The sequence below is a fragment of the Bidens hawaiensis genome, unplaced genomic scaffold (genome assembly GCF_021521415.1).
Source record: "Bidens hawaiensis isolate Kalapana, Puna unplaced genomic scaffold, B.hawaiensis_p1.1 tig00014913_1, whole genome shotgun sequence".
NCBI classification, from domain to species: domain Eukaryota; kingdom Viridiplantae; phylum Streptophyta; class Magnoliopsida; order Asterales; family Asteraceae; genus Bidens; species Bidens hawaiensis.
The window spans coordinates 74,836-80,200 of NW_027492324.1; positions in this window are offsets into that span (position 1 = coordinate 74,836).

Genomic DNA, 5,365 nt, shown 5'->3' on the forward strand with positions numbered 1-5,365 from the left:
CCAGTTGAGCCAACTGTTCCAACTGTGATGACATCACCGCCAACTGTCAGTGTCATATTTACTGAATCTTTCACTGAGCTGGCGGTGACTTTTTCTTCGGACTCCTCCGCAGCGGCGACCACGGTTGTGAGTTCACCTACGGTGAGTTCACCTCCGTTGGTTTCTATTACCGCGGCGGCCTTCACCATGCCTCCTCCGTCATCGGCAACGACGGCCGATCCTTCAGGTATGCTTGGGGCTTCTCGCCAACCTGCCTCCTTCCCATCTGCCTGACCTCTTGGACGGATTTCCCTTGGGTTCAGGTGATGGGTTTGGCGGCTATCGGCCTGTTGTCGACCCTACAGGTGCGTAGGGTTCTTTTGGCCTTTTTTTTTTTTTGTATCATCTTTTCCTAACTGCTTTTTGTTTTTTGCAGTGTCGGATTCCAATGAAGTGTATGTTCCACGATGGAACATCCGCCGAGGAACAACCCTTCGCACGCCTGTGGAGTGCGTGGAGTGGGCTCGTCACGCAGCTCCCAGTGGTGCGTTGGGGGAAGCCATGGCTAGCTACCAGGAGGGTAGGCTAACCAATGAGCTTCGGGTTCTCCTGGCCCGGATGCAGCCGCGCGTCGAGCTGCTTTGTCGTGAAAACGACAAGTTAAAAGCAGCTCGTATCCAAGAAGTAGCTCAGGCGCGGGCTGTCCGGGAGGAGAATAGGAGGCTCTCCGCCGTTGCTGCGGAGAAGGAGAAGGCCTTCAAGGCCCTTGAAGTTGAAGTTCAGGCCCGTCTCGAGGCCCGTTCCAAGGCTGCCCAAGCTGTTAACGAACAGCTTCGGCTGGCTAAGGAAACTGCTCGGAATGCAACTGAAAGGGCCACCAAGGCTGAAGCTGTTGCTGAGCCTCTACGCCTCGAGAATGAGGAACTTAAAGCCAAACTAGAGGCGCTCCAACAGGCTCATGATGCCTTGGCGATGGAAGACGCGAAGAAGCTCCAAGAGATCCTGGACCAGAGGGGGGTGCTTGACCACACTGAGCGGAAGCTAAAGGGCGTTGAAGAGGCTGCGGCTAAAGAAGTGTTGCTTGCCAACCTCAACAAAAGTGAAGCCGAACGCGCCCGTAACCAAGCTCAAGCTGCCCTCCAGGAAGCTCTGGTTACCAAGGAATGGCTTCTTCGAGAAGCGTTGTCTCAAGTATGCGTAATTTCATATCTTTACGCTTTTCTTTGCACATAGAAGAGATTTTGACACTTGTATTTTTTTCTTGTAGGTTGTGCATCGAGTCTTCACGGACACATCATACGACGATGCCATGAGCGCAGCCCTCAACGCTTCTCATGAGGATGGGGAAAAGGCCGGCTTCCTGCTTGGTCTAGGGTTCGTTGAGAAAGGCATCCCGCCTTCCAACTTCCCTTTGTACGATGTGGATACTGAAGCTGTTTATGACCAAGCAGTGAACCAGTATGCCGCCTTCCCGCATCCGGTGGTGGAGAAGGTGAACGAAGTTGCTGCTGCTGATGATGGGTTAGCTATCCTTAAAGCTTTCCTTGAACCGCCACGCTCTACTGATGGTGCGGGTCCAAGTGGAAGTGGTCCTGAAGCTTGATCCTGAAGATCCCTTTCCACCATTAGCGTAGATTTTTGTTTTTGTATAGCTTCTTTTGTATGCTGGTATGCACCCAGCAATCTTTGTAATATTTGAATTTTGATGGAATAAAGATTGTGTTAATTCCTTGCCTTGTTTATTTTACGCATGTTTTGATTTAACTTAGCAATTTCTTTAGTACTTAGATAAGTTAACTTTTTAACGTGGCAAATTATAAGTTTATGTTTCGCTTCCTCTTTCATGATTGTGCGGGTATGACCGTCACTTACACTTAGTAGGATGGCTTAACTTTACTTATATCTGACCTGCGTGGAAGTTTTCCTCATCTTTTCCTTTGAAATTTTCTAAGTGTTTAGAATAAGTTTACCTTTGAACGTGGTAGATAATAGGTTGAAGTTTTGCCTCCTCGTTCGTGATTGTGCGGGTAAGACCGTCACTTGCACTTAGTAGGATGGCTAAACTTTGCCTACATCTGACTTGCGTGGAGGTTTTCCTTAAACTTTTGAAATTTTTACCGTTTTGTGTTTATGCGGGTTTTGCCGCCTTCCACACGTAACGACTTCTTCCCATATTTATGCGGTGAATACCGGCACATCAGTGTGGGAAGTTCATAAGTATAAAGGTAAGGCTATCAACACATTGTGAAAGGAGAATCATTTCCATTAGAAGTGGCTCTAGGCCTTTTCTTTACAAGTTTGGAATTGATCTACATGTAACATTTGCGTAATTGAGCTCCATTCCATGTTCTTGGGATGGGAGTGCCATCGAGCCTTTCGAGCCGGTATGCGCCCTTTCCTAGAACTTCTTTGATAATGTATGGCCCTTCCCAGACCGGGGCCAGTTTTCCTGGGCGTTGTTGGTTCGAAGCCTCGTTGTTACGCAGTATGTAGTCTCCTACATTGAAGTTGCAGAGTTTTACCCGCGTGTTGTAGTACTTTTGCATTTGTCGCTTGTAGTTCTCTTCAAGCACTGCGGCTAAGTCTCTGCGTTCCTTGGTTAGCATAAGGTCTAACCGTCTTTCCGCATCATTGTCTTCTGGCTGAATCAAGACCCTTGGTGAGGGTAAACCAATTTCGACCGGAACCATGGCTTCAGTGCCATAAATGAGACTGAACCGGGTTTCTCCCGTACTGCCCTTTTTCAGCGTTCTGTTTGCCCAAAGGACGTGCGAAAGCTCGTCCACCCAGCCGGATCTGTGTTCCAAGAGTCTTTTCTTTATGCCTTCGACGATGCTCTTATTTGCTCTTTCTACCTCACCATTACCCTGCGGGTGCGCCACTGAGGTAAAAGTGTGGGTGATTTGAAGTTCTTCCAGCCACTTTTGTAGCTTCTTGTCAGCAAAGTTGGTGCCGTTATCGCTCACCAAATTCTGTGGAAGTCCAAAACGACAAATAATAAATTCCCAAATAAATTTTTTGATATGTTTCGCGGTTGTTTGGGCTAAGGGTTTTGCTTCTATCCACTTGGTGAAGTAGTCGATGGCTACCACTAGGAACTGAACATTTCCTGCTGCTGTAGAAAATGGGCCTGTCACATCGATGGCCCACTTCTGAAATGGCCATGAAGAGGTGACTGGAACAAGTTCATTCTTCGGGCGATGCGTGTTGGGTGCGTAGAGCTGACAAGACCTACATTTTCTGATGTATGCCAGCGCATCCGTATGCATCCCCGGCCAAAAGTATCCCGCGTTGTTTAGCTTAGCTACAACAGCGCGTGGACCTGCGTGTACTCCACAGATGCCTTCGTGTACTTCCCTTAGGAGGTAGTCAGCATCTTGGTTGTCCACACATCTTAAGAGTGGGCCAAGAAAGTTACGTCTGTAAAGGATGTCATCGATGAGTTGATAATTCAGTGCTTTACAGCGTAGTTTTCTTGCCTGTGTTTTTGACTCTGGTAGTGTACCTGCCGCAAGGTATTTTATTATTGGTGTCATCCACGTTTCTGTGCCGGTTTGGATGACACAAATTTCCTTGTGCGGGACTGAAGGTGCCTCGAGGAGTTCAATGCGGATGTCCTTTCCCAAGTGGGTGAAGGCTAATGATGCAAGCTTGCTTAACGCATCCGGAGATTTGTTTTCACTACGCTTGACATGTATGACTTTGCAATCGTTAAAATCGCGCATAAGGGTTTTTGCTTGTGCGAGGTACAGGGCCATTGTGTCGTTCACGGCCGTGTACGTCCCGTTGATTTGGTTGGCTACTAACATGGAATCCACGTGGGCTTCCAAGTGTTTCACTCCCATCTTACGCGCAATTCTCAGCCCGGCCAAGAATGCTTCATACTCGGCTTCGTTATTCGTACTTGGAAAATCCAGTCGAATAGCGTAAGTGTATTCTTGGCCTGCTGGGTTGGTTAGTTTCAGCCCTGCGCCTGAACCCTCGTTACTGGCTGCTCCATCAGTGTAGAGTCGCCAGACATCATTGATGTCCTGTGCTGGAGAGGGTTGAGCCTCTTCCTGGCACTCTTTTTCCTGCGATGCAGGCACTTCCGCAATAAAGTCGGCCAAAACCTGGCCTTTTATGGCTGGTCTTGGCTTATACTTTATCGCGTATTCCCCCAACTCAATTGCCCATTTGGCTAGGCGTCCCGATAACTCGGGTTTGCGTAGAACGTTTGCAAGTTTGAAGTTGGAGAGAATGGTGATTGGGTGACCCTGGAAATATCGTCTTAACCTGCGTGAAGCGTGTATAAGTGCTAAGACTAATTTTTCGAGGGTAGAGTACCGGGTTTCTACGTCTGTTAGGATACGGCTGACATAATAGATTGGCATCTGGATGCTTTTCCGTTCAACTAGCAGGACCGCCCCGGTTGCTCTATCTGTTGCGGAAAGGTATAGGATTAACTCCTCCCCCGCTTTTGGTGCTGTGAGCGTTGGGAGTTCGATCAAGCGTGACCGAATCTCCTGAAAAGCTGCTTCCGCTTCTGGTGTCCAGCGGAAGTGCGTTTTCTTTAAACAGTTTCTCAACGTTGACACGAAAGGAAACGACTTATCCGCGTGGTTTGCCAAAAAGCGATTAAGTGCGACTAGTCGTCCATTCAGTGTCTGAGCCTGTTTGATGGTGGTAGGTGATTCCATTTTGATAATGGCTTCGACCTTTTCAGGTTTCGCTCTGAAGCCATCTTTAGTGACGAAGACCCCCAAGAACTTCCCTTCTTCCATTTCAAAGGCACACTTGCTCGGGTTGAGCTTCATGTTTATCTTCCTGAGCGTGTTGAAAGTTTCTTCGATGTCTTTCAACATCGCTTCTGCGTCAGGGCTTTTGATGACCAAGTCATCAATGTAGACTTCCAAGTTCCTCCCAATTTGGGCATGAAACTGGTTTTCCATCAGGCGTTGGTATGTGGACCCGGCATTCTTAAGTCCAAATGGAATCATTTGGTAACAAAATGTGCCATCGGGCGTCCGAAAAGCGGTTTTGTCCTGATCATCAACGGCCATGTGGATTTGATGGTACCCCTTATACGCATCCAGGAAGCATTTAAGGCGAAATGGTGCTAACGAATCCACCTTAAGATCAATTTCGGGTAACGGATAACAATCTTTGGGGCATGCTTTGTTTAAGTCCTTGAAATCTATGCACATGCGCCATTGTTTGTTATTCTTCGGTACCATAACGGGATTTGCAACCCATGTTTGATATCTGCTAACGCGTACGATGCCTGCGTCAAGGAGTTCCTTGACTTGGGTTCTACACGCGTTAGTTTGTTCTGGCCCCATTACTCTGCGCTTTTGTACGACTGGCGTAACAGCCGGATCGCACTTGAGCTTATGCTCTGCCTTAC